This window comes from Poromitra crassiceps, assembly GCF_964638095.1.
Source record: "Poromitra crassiceps genome assembly, chromosome: 1".
In the NCBI taxonomy this organism is placed as follows: domain Eukaryota; kingdom Metazoa; phylum Chordata; class Actinopteri; order Beryciformes; family Melamphaidae; genus Poromitra; species Poromitra crassiceps.
The window spans coordinates 85759119-85776028 of NC_139623.1; the positions used below are offsets into that span (position 1 = coordinate 85759119).

At 42.7% G+C, this 16910-nt stretch overlaps 1 protein-coding gene and 1 long non-coding RNA gene across 2 annotated transcripts in view; one reads left to right on the forward strand and one right to left on the reverse strand.

Annotated features, from left to right (window-relative positions):
- Positions 1-16910, forward strand: part of opcml (opioid binding protein/cell adhesion molecule-like) — a gene marked incomplete at both ends in the record, with an annotated part of 498196 nt that overhangs the window by 318589 nt on the left and 162697 nt on the right. The gene's annotated exons all lie outside the window — the stretch shown is intronic.
- LOC310778637 lies at positions 10296-13460 on the reverse strand. Its single transcript, XR_014552782.1, has 3 exons — positions 13408-13460; positions 10518-10629; positions 10296-10410 (listed from the first exon to the last, which is right to left on the reverse strand). It is a non-coding gene; the product is annotated as an uncharacterized lncRNA (long non-coding RNA).

Below are 16910 nucleotides of genomic sequence, written 5' to 3' on the forward strand. Positions count from 1 at the left end.
ATTTTGTAAAGTCCCGGGCCTCTCTAGCTCAAATTGCATGGCTGTCAGAGAGGAGTTAGCAAATAGAGCTGGCCTCCATTTTCAGCCACAGGGGGGCCCCGAGAGTTAAATTGTCAGGAGTCCCTTAGTTGCCACCAAAACATTAGAGCACTAGGAATAGGAAGGATAGGAAGGTCATAGAGAGTTGATATTCGTGGGTAGGGGGAGTGGCTAAGGGTGTGGGTGGTGGAAGGGGGCAGGGCTAGGGAAAAGGGGCCATAGCTAGAGATAGGAAGGTCATAGAAAGTCAGAGTTTGAGTGGTGGGTAAAGGGAGTGGCTAGGGGGATGTGGGTGGTGGGAGGGGGCATGGTAAGTAAGGGGCAGGGCTAAGGAAAATGTGCTGTACTAAGGGACAGGACTGTCGTAGCGAGTCGGGCTTCGAAGGGTGGGTAGGAGAGTGGCTAGGGGTATGTGGGTGGTGGGAGGTTAGGGGTAGGACAATATTTTCCATGTTGAAAACAATTAGCCATGTTGTTGAGGTGCCCTCAAACATTGCCTAAAGTGCCATAAGGCTGAATGGCCACACCACTGGGCCGTGGGCTTCAAGTTATTTGTGCTTGTACAGTGGTCTCCAGTTTCATTTGCACACTTTCATGTGATGTTGCAAGGATGTCACATGGCGTATACTAGAGGACACCAGTGTGCAACTACCAGATGCGGCAGCCTACTGTATAGAGCGAGTGGGCAATTCGGTTAGTACTGTATGCATAAACACCTCCACTACGAGCTATATGGCTGGAGAAATACCTGACACCTTGGATGATATACAGTGCAGACGCTAGGCCTACAACAAAAATGCATTTATTTCATTTGATTGTACTGTACAGTACCAGTATTTTGTTTTACACTGCAATAAAAAGGTGAAAAAATCTGCCTTTTTTCATGCCTTGATCGCATGAGCTTGTGCGAATCCAGCTCCCTCGCAAGGCAGCTGGAACCTCAATTCATTAAGATTAGGGCTATATTCATAGCAATACCACTGTAGTCTTTGTTTCACTATCTTTCACACACACATACACAGAGTAATGAATACATAATAAAGTAAGGTAAGGTTAGCTAGATAACTTTTTATTTGGGATAAAAACAAAACAAAACTGAGATAACAGGTTTTTTTTTCCCCCACTCCCAGGACAAATGCAGGGTGTTGTTGCTCAGTCTACTCTGAGAGCTTTTGTTTTGAAATGTATTAACCCCACCCAGCAGTTCCTTGTTGATGTCTTTTCTCATACTCAAGAAGAAAAATTGGAGTGAGAAAATCCCCCGCACAGTGTACTGTTGCTGCATTGTCGGACTGTAGATTGGCCATAAATTAATAATTCCTATCCTGACAGGAAAATGGAACGAATCAACCTACTCTGCCAGCATGCTGCTGTGCCCTGCAGTTAGCAAAACATCCGTTGCACTTCTGACCTGTCTGCGCTCCTTTTGCTCTGAATGAAGAAAAATGTAATAACAGAATGAGGGCGAACCTCAGGAAAACATTATTAAAAAGAAAAATAATCGCATCACCGGAGACCAGCCCCCCCCACTGTTAAATCAACACCCAAAGACAGCATCCGCTTCCTCTTTGGGCGGCCTCTTGATTCCATTTTCTAATTAATTACTGGCTGCGACACCTTGGCTGTGCCGACATGAAGAGTGACGCGTCCCTGGGCCCCCAGTCACATGTCACGCCAGCCTGTGTGGCAGGGGAGCTGTGTTTTTAATCACCTGGCCACTGGCATTATCAAGCTGGAGGACCCGTCACCTGCTCTGCTCACAGATGCTTGTTCATTCATCTCTGCCGGAGGTCAAAATGGCTGAGAGAGTCTTGCCTGCTGTTTCCTCTCTTCCCCACTTCCTATTTAGTGCCTGTTAAAGGTGCTATGTGTTGCGTTTTAGCGATGAATCGATAAATCATTACCACAGTGCAAGACTGGTCACCTTTGCTAGCCTCTACACTTCAGTTTACATTGTGTGTGATTGTGTTGGGTTGGATTTGAAATCTACTGGATTGTGTTACAGCACAAAGGGAAAACATACTTTATTCCAGTTCCAGATAATAATACTGTAACAATTGTATTTAGGCTGTTCATTATTTCTATCGTCAGAAACATTTAGGCTACTTACTTTTTAACTGTTACTGTCAAAATTTCAAAGGAAATGTATATTTTTTCCTCCACTACACTTGACTTGGACTTGAAAATATGAGTTGTGAGCATCTCTGCCTCTGGTTCTTACTCCTGCGGCAAAAGTCTTTGTTTTTGAGGCCAACCATAGTAGCTTGCACTAGTTCATTCCATACTATTCAGCTTTTTTCCCTTCTTTTTGCAGAATAAGTTATGATTTGTGTTGATATTATAGGGTCAGACTAGGGTCAGACCGTGATAGCCTCTCAGTTTGACTGCACCATATTCACCCCTCCTCTCTCCCTCCTCTTTTCCTGCCTTACAGTATAAGAATACATGTCAACTGTCAGACTTTACTGAATATTTGGACTCTGTACATATTTATGATGGCATACTGAGATTTCAGTCATTTGGCAATGACGTTTGCCAAAGCATGTATGGCTTAAATACAACTATCGTACTATTCCTGACTCCAGGCTTCTGTTCATTTTGTCTCATATTGGCAGAAAATATGTTCTTGTTTACATAGCGGGATGAGGAGTGGTGAAATTCCATTCTATATCAGACCGCTTTGCCACCATATTGTGTTAATTGGCCTGTTATTCAAACCTCGATATTGGCCAATGGCCAGTCACTTTGGTCCATCTGTGTGATATGATGGAGGTTCTGGCCACAGCTGGTCAATATGTTTGTTTGATTATTTTGACTTGAGATGGCCAACCAGAGGAGTCTGTAGCGTGGGAGGATTTTACTCAAGAGCTTTAGATGTGTCAGTTTGTAAAACCTGCCTCACCCTGCCTTCAGCTAGCCTGGTAAACCAGCCCGTCACTTGAACTCACATTTCATTTGGTTCTGCGTGACGATCTGGCCCCAAAGCCAGTGGGGGGGTTTAGCAGAAGCGGAAGAGCGGAAGAGCCAATCAGCGACTGCGCTGTGATTGACAGCGCAAGTTGGCCAATCAGGAACGCTACTAACACTGCACTAACAAAAGAATAATGGCCGCCTCCTTGCCTGATCGTCTCAAGCAGTACTGTCAGCGTTTGTCTAGTTTAAACAGCCATAAAGTGCAGTTATTGCAGAAATAGACTCAATAACAACAATTAAACAAGTACAGGAGTATCGCCACAACCGCAGAGTTTCTCGGCATTTGTTTTTGCCATTCTCCCGAGTGGATTTGGGTTTGACTGTATCCGACCCTGATTGGCTGAAGGAGTTGTCTGTCAAGGCAACTACGCCCGCCCATGCTCCCGCCCCTGCTAAGGACTGGGTGAAGAGTTGGGGCCAGACCGTCACACAGAACCAAATGAGATGTGAGTACACGTGACGGGCTGGTTTACCAGTCTAGCCTTCAGCAGCAGCTAACCCACAAACAAGAATTTATTCAGTCTGGGTTTCAATAGTGTTAGTGTCCCGTGATGGTCTTGTGACTCCTTTTCACCGTCATAAGAATATTTGGAGGCAGACTTATCCTTCTGGAAATGGTAAAATATAAATATGTTGCATAATGTATTAGCACAAAATAAGTAGTTTCAATCCATATTTAACAATATGAAAAAATGTGTCACATTCCTGTCCTTTGTTTCCGACAACACCATGCAGACACTCTGTTCAGCTGATGATGATATATGGCATATATGGTAAAAATAGATGCAAGAAACAAACAATAGATACATGAATGGTTGGTGAATGTACCACTGGTTTGTTTTTTATAGTCGAGGAGCAAATTGGTTGCTTATAGGCTCAAACGCCGTCACCTTTGTTACAAATGGCTGGCCCACAAAAAAGTAGCTGCTTTGTAGCCGTGGCCGGAGACAGTTATTCAACCCTATACTGAACCCCACGCCACCCTGACCACCACCACCACCACCCATCTCTCGGTCTCCCTCAGGTGGCAAACATGATAAACACTAGTTATGTTGGCTGTTACCTTATCTGTCTGGCAATCACCTTTGGGTTTCAGTAGGAAATGCATCCATAGATCGGCACATCTCATGTTTCTTGTGAGATCCACGTGTATTGTTGTGTCGCCTTACGTCGTAAGATGTTCCTGAGTGTGAAACTGAAAAAACAAAACAAAAACAAAAACAAAACAAAAGGGCTCTGAGAATCACATCGTTGGGCATAGACGGTGACAGGTTAACCTGCACTTGAGCCCACGTGTGCTGCAGCCCCGTGATGACAGCCTTCCTGCTTTCTTCACAGCCATTAGATAAAAGCCAGATTTGAGAAAAAGCGTCCCACCTGCAGTGATTTGACATTTGAAAACTAGAGCCAAAATCACAATGCGGGACATCGTCTCATATGTGGGACGTAGGACACGGGACAAAAAGGCTGTGCAGTCCTGCACAAAGGACACCTGGTCACCCTACCCTACAATATGATACTACTGTAAATATTGTCCCGAAGGAAATTCCATAGCTCATCACAGCAGACATGTAGGGCTCTATCTTCCCCCTGGACTTAGGCGCTAAACTGGCGTTAAACGCAAAAAAACACGCTTTGCGCCTGCCTACCCGTGACTTGGGAAGATAGCATCATGTTTTTAGGCCCTGAAATGCGCTTTACGCTGAAGAGGTGTAGTGCAGTGCCAGAATAGGCCAGAATGGGCGTTTCGGCCTTAAATACCAGCCTAACGCTATCTTCCCAACTGCCGTTAATTTTGCGGTTAGTGCTTTTCAAAACCAGGCCTTATTCAGTCCGCCGGCCCCGGGGATATACCCACAGCCTTATTCAATCACTCTTTCTGCCGCTATCTCTCTCCCCCCTCTCTCTCTCACGTGCGTCACTTTCTGCCCCTATAACGCACTGCAAGCATCAGATCTGAAATGTAGGCTACACCACAGAATGACAGAACCATCACTATTTTGGGGGAAAGTCCACAGTACTAATTTATATGTAGGCACTAGGCAGGCACAATGACCGAAAAAAGTTGTTATACCGTAGTTTTGAGCCCGTCATTCAAAGGCTGTTGCATCATCCTACCTCATACCTGTCTGCCGTGCAGAGGGGGAGGAGAAAAAGGCAGCGAGAGAAAAAGATGCAATGATTCTGTCAAAACTTTCACCAATCTAATCTCATCATGACATCCAGGGATATAGGGCCCTATCGTTGCAATCGGCGTAGAAACTGCGTTTAAGGCCTAGCGCTAGGCCGCCTAGCGCAGTAAGTGGGTGTGGACCAGCGCACTCGCTATCTTGGTATCGGCGCTACACGCAGCCTCAACCATTATAACCACGCCTTTTAAGCGTAAAATTATGCATAGTCCGCTCATTGGAGAATTGCAGTAAAGAGTCACACGCTTGCCTTTTAAGCTCCAATTCCTGGACAAATCCGGTAAAACCAGACAAAGCCAAGTGCTCTGCCCCCCCCCCCCCTCCCTTCATCCAGTCTGTCTGTCTCCATATATAGGCTATTATTCCATATTATTATGCTTCCCCAGGTGAAAAAGTATTATACTTAAATTATACTTTTCACAGTATGTACTAAGTACACTTTCAGTTAGCATATGTTAATTTGGCACCCTTAAGTTATACTTAAGTGTACTTAAGTAGTCATTTAGTAGTACTTATGGACTCCTTGAGCACCTTTTAAGTGTAATTTGTATGCTTTTTTGGAACAACTTTTTATAAACTTTAAGTGTACTGAAGTACACCAGTGAAAAGCATGATTCGTGAGCATTCAAAACACACTTTCAGTACAATTGTATTATATCACCAGTGTGTTGAAAGTATACTTAAAAAGGCATTATAGATCAATTGATGTAGTCTACAAGTATACTTTAAATACAGTTATCATACTATTAATATTCTTCTAGCATGCCTCAGTAATATTTCAAATAAACTTCAAATGCACTTTTTGATTTTAATTAGTACATTTAAAGTGTGCTATTGTTATTAAGAAATGTATTTATAGTGAAGTTCTATCACAATTTAAACATAATAAAGACATGTACTTAAAGTGTACTATAATTGACTAAAAGTGTATCTGAAGTGTATTCCATCATTGCTTATGCGTCAGGATAAAAGTGTATTTTAAATAGAACATTGTTATACTTTAAGTACTGTATTAAATGTTCCTGAAGTATACTCACAATACATCACTATTACACTTCACATGGTGCCATTTTAGTACACTCCAAATGTGCCGTTTTGTTCAATGACCAATTGCACTTCAATTATGAGAAAAACACATTTTATTTACATTAAAATATTATGGTAATACAAATGTATGTAAGAAATTAAAACAGTTACCAGTAGCGATGCACAATATATCAGCAATCATATGGCTATCAGCTGATGTTTGATCTTGAATATATCGGTATCAGTCCGATGAGCTGATGGCTGGAAAGCCCTTGTTGGTGGCCTATACCCCAGGAGGGGTAGTAGACATAAGTAAGTCCGATGAGCCAAATAACCAAAATGTTAAACCATGAAGCCACAGTCCTGAAGGCAGGCTGGTTGACAACGCAGGCTGGCTGACAACGCAGGCTGTGATCTGCTCCCATAGGCTGCTGTCCTTCTGCACCGGAGTGGAAGACCTGTCCGCCGACAAGGCTGAGGGGATGAGAAAAGAAAAAGACAAATTAATGCAAGACAAGCTTTTATAGTGAACGCAGAGGTCAAGAAACTGTAAGAGAAGAGGTAGAAATTTAACAATGTGGCTTTGTTGCCTAAACCTAACCAACGGCACTACACGGCCTCTATTAGGGCTGCACGATTTATCGTATTTTGAAAATGCGCGATGAACACATCGCAAAAGTCACGTGTTATCGCAAAAAAAAAAAAAAATTACAGTGCACATGAACGCAACATGCAAGATACCGGCTGAATAAGTGTCCAAATGTTCATGTCATTCTGGCCAATACTCCACTTCTGTTATAACATTTCAGTCTGGAATATGGAATATCTTTCAATAATCGTTATGACTAAAAGTAATCTCATGTGTAAGAAATGACTGTTCTACATTGAAGTAAAAATGTAAATAATTAACTTGTTGGTTTTGGATTTTTTTTTAGCTTCAAGAGTGCATTTTTGTTCGTTTGACCCTCAACACAGGCTTTGAGAATCCCGTGCCACTTACTGATACATATGCTTAAATTAACACACTCGTATTGCAAAATGAATTTAGGCCCTCACTGTAATACTTCAGAAGTTGAATTTGAAGTTCAGCATTAATACATTTGTCAATTTTTGTCTTAGATTTACCTTTGTGTGTTATTGCAATATCAAACTACATAATTGAGAATCGATTCTAGATTCTGGAATCGAGAATCGTTGGAATCGAGAATCGATTCTGGAATCGGATCGTGACCCCAGGAATAGGAATCGGATCGGATCGTGGCTTAGCCGGATCGGAGCACCCCTACCCATTAATATTTTTTTTATAGCATTTTTTTATTTATCGCAGGTCATATCGTCATCACAATATTGAACAGTTATCGCACATCGCAGCTTTTCCTCATATCGTGCAGCCCTAGCCTCTATCTTCCCAAAAGCGCTAATTTTCCGCTCGTTTAACGCCATGCGCAATGCAAATTGGGGGCGGACACAACCGCATGACTGTGAGATAAGTGTACTGGGCATTGGCTGCCACAAGCCAAAGCAGGCGTTTCAGCGCTCAAATGTGGGATAGATGGCGTTATCCTATCGTCAGCAGCGCGCAATTACTTTGCGCTAAGAGCTATGAAAAGGACCTCTTACGCGCAAATACCTCTCTGCGCTGGGCGCTCTGCACAGAGATTACGGCTGCGCTCCGAGCGCAGAGGGGTATTTGCGGAGTGGAAAGTGGAATTACTTTTGGATATTTAGATATATTTGGGTATTAGCAGCAGATAATTCAGTGAGGCAATCAACTATAACTCACTGAGAAACTTTTATCACATCGCAAAGAGGGAAATAAATTGAGAACACTTGTGGGACAATGGACATAGGCTATTTACCTTCATAACGAAGGGTCGGCACCACAGACGATCTGTCAATAAGCTCTCTCTGTCCTCGCAGGAGTGAGTACACTCTATTACGCATGGAGATAATTACAGCATATTGCATGCCTCGGTGAGGCAACCTCACGCAAACAACCATTGTGAGACGGGAATCTGATTGGTTTTGATTGACGTATGCCAGCCTTGCCCGGTCACGCCTGTGAATAATTCTGGTAGTTAAGACCGCCCAAATCCCGTTTGCGCGGGCATTTTGGGGGGTTACATGCTACCACTCCGACGTGCTGCCACTCCGACGTTCTGCCACTCCGAAATATCGGCACTCAGAAAGGGTTCTATATTCCCCGTTTTTCACTAACCTCTCCCAGCCCCCACGCCAAACCTAACCTCCCCCCATGCCTAAACCTAACCTCCCCCAGACCCTAACCCAAAACCTAACCTCTCCCACCCCCACGCCTAAACCTAAGGTCGGCATTGCGGCTTCTAAGGTGAACGACCGCCAGTCCGAATACTGGAAGTTAACGTTCGGAGTGGCAGAGCTTCGGAAAGGCAGACAGTTACCATTTTGGGGCGCAGATGATTTTTGGCAGAATTGTTTCCGCATGCCCGCCGAGAATTGCATCCCCAACATATTTCGGGGCTGTTTTAACTTAGAAATCAGGGAGGTCACGTCTACCAGACAATTATATCACTTTGAAACAGTAAAATTTCTGTATAAATCATTACCAGTAGCTCCCGTGAGGTGGGGATGTTTTTTTTTTGCTGCTCGGTGGGGGAGGCAAGGCGGAACGCTATCGTCCGTGCCTTAATGCACGCGCAAACAGTGCGCAAAGCGCTATTTAGGGATAGCGCCTGTCGGAAGATAGAGGCCCACGTGTTTACTTTAGTTCTTAACGGCGGAGGAATGGAACTGTTAACATCGGTAGTGGGCCATGGGATCCTGACTATACGTCAAACTAGGATGAGAATGAGAACGTGCTGGGTGTGAAGAGACAGTAGTCTGCTTGCTACTGAAACACACAGGCCACATCTTCTTTCTGGATGGACAGATTTGTCACCGCAAATTAGAGGCATTTTCTATTTTATTTTTAAATGGCGTTGACATTCCAAAACAACAGAAATCTATCCTTTCTGATGGATCGGTGTGGCTGCAGTTAATTCCTTCCAGAGTCATGTTCACAGCACACAGAACACAACACAGCGTATAGCCTAATATATTTACATAATCTTTCAGTCATTTTCTATAGGATAACCACTGTGTGTGCGCGTTTTCTTCCCCAGCGGCAGCATGGTCTGGGGGAGAAACGCGAAACCGAAAGTAGACCAAGATGCGTGTTGCATCTCAAATATCCAAATATTCACTGTTGATTACCACCGAATATCCGGAGCCCAAATGTTTTTATTCGGGCCAGCCCTGGAATTAGATGACTATGAGCAGACAAATAAATGAGCATATACTGTACTTCCTGCTTAATATTTCCTCCTACTGGGCGTCCGGGTAGTGTAGCGGTAGATTCCCTGCCTACCAAGATGAGGGTCGCAGGTCCGTGCCCCCGTGTTACCACCGGCTTGGTCGGGCGTCTATACAGACACGATTGGCTGTGTTTGCGGGCGGGAAGCCAGATTAAGGGCATGAGTCCTGGTCGCTGTACGACCGCCTCCTCTGGTCAGTCAGGGCGCCTGTTCGGGGCGGAAGGGGACTGTGGGAATAGCGTGATCCTCCCACATGCTACGTCCAGCCACTGAAGCTCCCCGCTATCAGGTGAAAAGCAGCTGGCAAATGTGATCGACAGAGGGGGTGGAGCAGCGAGCGGGGCAGCAGAGGGAAATTGGCCAAGTACAATTGGGGGAAATGAGAAAAAATAATAATATAAAAAGGGATAACCCACCTACTGATGTTGACAAGTCCGTTAGTGGCGTGTGCTTTCCGTTGAGGCTGAGTGAGGTCAGTCAGACTGAGGATGATCTGATGTTCAGTGAAGATGAGGTTGGAGCAAACACACCAGCGGGCACATCTAGAAACACACACCCACACCAACAATTACTCCCAACAGCTTTTAGAAGCACCTGAAGAGTATGGCAACTGTATCACATTTGAAATATTCCATGATTAAGATAAGACATGGGGAGCTGTGCAAATAAAAACAGACATCCAGAGCAGGACTCTACCTTAGTCTCTTCCTATTTCAGCCCTACTTGGGGAAAGTCTGCTGAGAGTGGGCAGGATGCTCTACACAGGGCAGCGCTGAGCAGCGGCTGATTGGCTGGTATCCCAGCAGAGGGTGGGTGGCTGGTACAGGCCCTTGACAGGTGACACGACCGCTCTGGGAATCACAAACAGGAACATATTATATATACTGTATTCCAACCACATGCAAGCACCAGGTCCCTCAGCTTTTTTTTTAAATAAAATACAGTTGTACTGTCATACCTCTGGGCAGCTGTATCTGTTGTCGATGGAGTGATGTTGAGTTTCTACGAGGAGTAGATGGGTAGTGACGATGCAGCGCACACAGAGCAGCCTCTGGACACACTGCCTTAAGCTGGACAACAAAGTCAGATAAGATTGCAGTGAGAAAACTTCATTTTCTATCTGTAGTACTCATGAGTGTAATTTTTTTTCAGCATCTTCTGGAGAATCTCTTTTTGTGGATTTTTCTCACATTTTCTCCCCAAATGTACTTGGCCAATTCCCCGTTATAACGGTCGTTGCGCCAGCCAGAGGGGTTTCACCAGCAGGACGTAGCGCATGGGAGGATCATGCCATTCCCCCCAGTGCCCATTCCCCGAAACAGGTGGCCCGGCCAACCAGATGAGGCGCTAGTGCAGCGACCAGGACTCATACCCTACCGGCTTCCCACCCGCAGACACGGCCAATCTTTAGGAATGTCTGACCAAGCCAGAGGTACCTCTGGCAGGAGTTGAACCTGGGACTCCGCGGTGGTAGGCAAGTGCTTTTATCTCTACACCAGTGGTTCCCACCCACCGGGCCCCAGTCCATAAAGCATTTGCTGCCACGCCGCGGGGAAGCTAATATGATTCTGCAGGGAGAAAGAGAGTGAGATAGCTCTCTCTACACACACACTTGCATTAAGAGAGCGTCCATGAAATTGAGAGTTTACAGTCTATTATTTCACTTGTAATTCACTATTCCAGTGTGTCAGAATTTTACATACACTAAGAAGCTGACTGTCCCCTAGCCCCATAACGTGACGCTGCTACTGTACTCCGATAATATTCTCGTACAGCAGTCATCGTCACACAGCGTTCGAATCCTCAATAGGTGGAAAACGCTGTTAAAAAAGCTCTCCTACCCGTATCCCACCTCCGATTGCAGATCCGAAGATATGATAGTCCGCCTAGTGAAGCCAGTAATTTAGCCGACGCTGTTAAAATGATACTGCTTGCGTGAAACAACCGTTTAGAAGCAGTCTTTGTACAGCCTGCGCTGAATTTACAGCAGGGTGTGTTTGATCTCACTATCATGGTGCACCGCTTGCACATGGCGAGCAAACAACACATGCAGTCACACGGAGACGGCGTCTGTCAGTGATCATCGCAAATCCAGCGCACCTGGGAAGCAAAACATGTCATGAAATAGGTTCCTGTCGGCACTAGGAAGCTTCTCCTGTCCTCAATACGGCACAGGCTGTGCAAAGACTGCTTCTAAATGGGTGTTTCACGCAAGCAGTATCATTTTAACAGCGCCGGTTAAATTACTGGCTTCACTAGGCGGACTATCATATCTTCGGATCTGCAATCGGAGGTCGGATACGGGTAGGAGAGCTTTTTTAACAGCGTTTTCAGCGGGGACCGCCTTCCATTCCGAAACACCATCGTTCCGACACACCCCCACTCAGAAACCCCCCCATTCCGAAATTGAAATTGATTTAACCCCCCCACTCCAAAATTGATTTTCAAGTCCATATTTCTCCGAGTTTCCTGCATTCCTGCAGCTTGAAATAAATGTTTCAACTCATTGTTTTTTTTATTATATGTCACTGTCTTCATACAATTTCGCTATAGCAGTAAACACGAGCCTGCTGCATTCAGATAGATACAGGAATGTGAACGTTGGATACATCCTAAAATCAGCTGTGGATCACAGACATGTTTGCACTCTGTGTTGTTCAGAATCGTGCGAGCCGCTGCTCAGGGACTGGGCACAGCTGTCCTGCTTGCTTTCTCCCCCACTCCGCAAAGAAATAGGCTACACCTTGACAACGCACACTCTAGTTAACCGCGTATCGGGCCCGGAGCAGTGTTTTTATTTTTATTTTTTGGCACACAGACTTTCCACTCTGCTGGTCTAAATAGCCTACCAGGTGTGGTCTTGCGCATTCCTGGCTCGCAGTTTTCTGCAGGTGCACAGAGATATCTCTCTACAATCACTAAACATTGTTAATTTATGTTGTCTTGCCATACAGTTTGTTAAATTTGTCAAATGCGTAATCTGAGAGCGCAAGGATCTGTTCCACAGCAGCATATTCAACTGATTATTTTTACGCCGACAGGATCTAATCATAAATGATGTTTTCTACACATCTAAAGGTGAGCTGTTACACACGCCCACATTCATACCCTGACAAGTGTTTGAAAAAAATGAATTGTAACTTTGAGTCAAATGCTCACAGTTGAATAAGGTTCATTGAGTCATATTAGCAAGATGTGGACGTTCTTATTTGTGAATGCCAGTCGGGTTGAACTGATTTTGTTTTATGAAAATCTGAGGAAATTTAGCTTCCCCATTCCCGATGGTCTAGCGCCGCCTATGCATATTTTCAATAAAAAACAATGAGTTGCAGTGTTTGATGCAGGAAACTCTGAGAAATATGGACTTGAAAATCAATTTCGGAGTGGGGGGGTTTCGAAATGGAGGGGATGTCCCCATTTGGAATAGGGGTGCCTTTAAAAAAAATGGGAAAACCCCTCCATTACGAAGAATGGAGGTCGATCTTCGGAGTGGGGGGGTTTCGAAAAGGCAGGGTGTAACGGTTTTCTACCTAGTGAGGATTCAAAGGCTGTGTGACGATGACTGCTGTACGAGAATATTATCGGAGTACAGTTACTGTAGCAGTGTCACATTATGGGGCTAACTGTCCCCATGTCCTCACTGCCTACTGCCCAGGTGGGTTCATCAAAAAGGAGTTTGTGTGGAATTTGCAGTTCTCACTCTGCTCCCCGGGGGATGAATCCCCTGCAATATATATATAAGAAAATAATATCTGTTCTGTGATAAACCATGACAAAATAGACAGGTTAACATGACCATTTACTATTTTAGGGTGTGTGAGGAAGAACAGTAACCTTATTCCTCTTACCTTCTGTCGTTGCCTTTCATGATCACCCCTTCAAGACAGACAAAATCCTCCCGACATGACTGCCTATATTGTGAACAGGAGAGAGTTGTAACTAGCATCGAGTTAGCAGCTAACGTTATACAGTACTTGATTGTCTCTGGCTGCTAGCTAGCTAAGCAGACTGACTCCCCACACTAACGTCAGCTAGCATTGTTTTGTAGCATACTGTTCACCCTTTGAGTAAATGTAATTCACAAATAAGTCTAAAACGATTCAACTGTTACCGTAACATAACGTTACATCAGTCTCACAGACTAACCTAGCGTTAACTAACGCTGGTAACGTTGTGTAAAGCAGTCTATACAGAGAATAAGCGCTAACGCAAGCTAATCTGCTTTAGCGTTAGCTAACGTATGCTAGCTAATAGAAAAACGCACATAATGTTGCGTTTCGGGGTACACCAAAATACTTTGGTACCGTCTGCTTATACAAGACATACAGTTTTAACTAGTTTTGTCAATATTACCGTATCCCAGGCGGCAGGATGCCCGCTCGAATTTCAAACGAAACATGTTGGCTGGCCCTGATCACTTCCGGAAGTACCTTCTTCTTCTTCTTCTGATGTTTAATGGCGGTTGGCAAACAGCATTTTGTGCAATACCGCCACCTTCTGAATTTGAGCAGTTACACAATATTATTCACAGTGTGGGAAAAACAAAAACGATGTCCACCCAAAGTGCTCAAAAACATAATAGTGTCTCTTCTTCTTCTTCTTCTTCTTCTTCTTCTTCTTCTTCTTCTTCTTCTTCTTCTTCTTCTTCTTCTTTTTCTTCTTCTTCTTCTTCTTTGCGTTTATAGGCAGAACCGGGAGTACCTCGCTTTCATGTCTTAAAAAAAAATTGTATGGGCTATTAATAACTTCACTACTTATTTTATTGTTTACCCTTGTTTTATTTGCTTAGTGGTATCTATTTTATCTGAGAACTGAATACAGTAGGCTAAATGGAGCTGATACTTGAATTTGATCACTGAGTCTGAGACACATGATTGTGTTTGTGCAGGGCAGGCTAATTTTGATCTTACTGATCTTATTTGAAGAGCTGAATATTTCAGACAAATAGGGATCAGTGCTGAGAGAGAGAAAAAGTAAATTTTAAGATCCTAAATGTCAATGTCACCTTGCTACCTTCTCACACGGATAGACAGACAGGCAGGCGGACAGACGGACGGACGGACGGACGGACGGACGGACGGACGGAGACAGACAGACAGACAGACAGACAGACAGACAGACAGACAGACAGACAGACAGACAGACAGACATGTTATTTTAATGTGAGCCAGCTAGCTTTACAAACATTCTCAGAATTAGTGTTTGGGAAGTATAATTAGTTACTTATTATTGATTATTCATTTAAAAAGTAATACAATTACTTTACTTATTACTTGGTTTCAAAAGTACTTGTTACGTCAACAATCAGCCAAACGTCATACATTTTATTTATTTGCCTATATAGGACAAAAACTAATCATGATCTGGCAACACTAGTCTTGCAAAGCCAGACCTATCTCCACTTTTCATTTCAACACTATGCCAGCACTGGAGAAAGTAATGCAGTAACTTGAAATTACTTGGATTACTAACTGTAATATAATTTCAATCATGAGAGGCCAGTCGGTAGGATTTAACAAACTTTATTTAGCAATCGGCATGCATGGCAAATACTTTGGCGCATGACTCCATTAGCCAGTGGCGCTGCTCTTGAGGCAAGAGGAGGGCATCTGCTTAGGCTAGGAGATCCCCCCCTGTGGGGGATCAGGAGTCACGACTCGTTGGTGGCGGACTGGGGAGGTGGGTGGGGCAAAACAAGGCTCCGGAGGAGGGCTCAAGGGAGATGGACTGCTGTGAAGCTGCTGCTGTTATGATCGGCCAGAGAGAGAGAGGTGACGTAGAACCCTTGCTATATATATGAGAATTAACTGACGTCATATCTGACGTCATTACGGACGTCATACTAAGACTTTGACTGACCACGTCATACTAGAACTTGATTGACGTCAGGGGTGATCGGATTAGATTATGCACGAATGGCCTTCTGCTTGAACTATGGTCTAGAGACCTCACTACTTTTTACTTCAATGTAGGAAATAAAAAAATAAATGATTTTGGAGCAACTTTTGTCCCCACTGTCTAAAAACTATAGGGTCACACTTTAAAAAATAGTAATTAGTGCTAGGGCTAGATAAAAAGTAAAATGACTGAATAAAGACATACTCAAAAAAGTACAAGTACACAAAAAGCTAATCAATTACACTCATTTGAGTACTAGTAATTAGTTTCCTTCCATCTTGTATTACGACTGTAAGTATTTACAACTTATCCTACTTAAAGTACAGCTAAAATGAACTAACATTTAAGTGCACTCTTTATAAGTTTACTTAAATACACTTCTAATGAAGTGGAATTAAAGTACACTACAATAAATCATACTAGTTGTGTATTAAGAAGGACTTTAACAAAAGTGTACTTTTCACAAGTACACTATGTTACCACTAGAAGTGCTTGCACTTTAGTATACTTTTTTGAAGTACACTGAAATACAGCTTAAAATGAATTTATATTAAAGTTCACTCTTTGCAAGTACACTTAAATACACTTATAAATAATTCAATTTAAAGTGTACTACAATAAAGCATACTGTTAGTGTATTACAATTGACTTGAAAATAAGTGTACTTTTCATAAGTATACTAAATTACCACTTTACGTATTTGCAATTTAGTATACTTTTAAAAAGTACACTAAAATTACAGCTTAGAATGAGCTTATATTAAAGTGTACTATTTGCAATTACACTTAAATACACTTATAAATAATTCCACTTAAAGTGTATGAGAATAAGGTATACTAATAGTGTCTTACAATGGACTTGAAAATAAGTGTACTTTTCATAAGTATACTAAATGACCACTTTACGTAGTTGCAATTTAGTATACTTTTTAAAAGTACACTAAAATACAGCTTAGAATGAGCTTATATTAAAGTGTACTATTTGCAATTACACTTAAATACACTTATAAATAATTCCACTTAAAGTGTATGAGAATAAGGTATACTCATAGTGTATTACAATGGACTTGAAAATATGTGTACTTTTCATAAGTATACTAAATTACCACTTTACGTAGTTGCAAATTAGTATATTTTTTAAAAGTACACTAAAATACAGCTTAGAATGAACTTATATTAAAGTGCACTTTTTTAAAGTACACTTAAATGCACGTGTAAATAATAGCAATTAAAGTGTACTATGATAAAGTATACTAATACTTTATTAAAATTGACTTAAAAATAAGTATACTTTTTATAAGTACACTATATGACCACTTTAAGTATTTACAATTTCGTATACTATTTTAAAAGTATACTTAGGTACAATTTATAATACACTTGCAAGAAAGTACGCTTTTTAAAAGTAAACTAAAATACCACTTTAAGTATTGGAAAAATGAGTATATTTATTT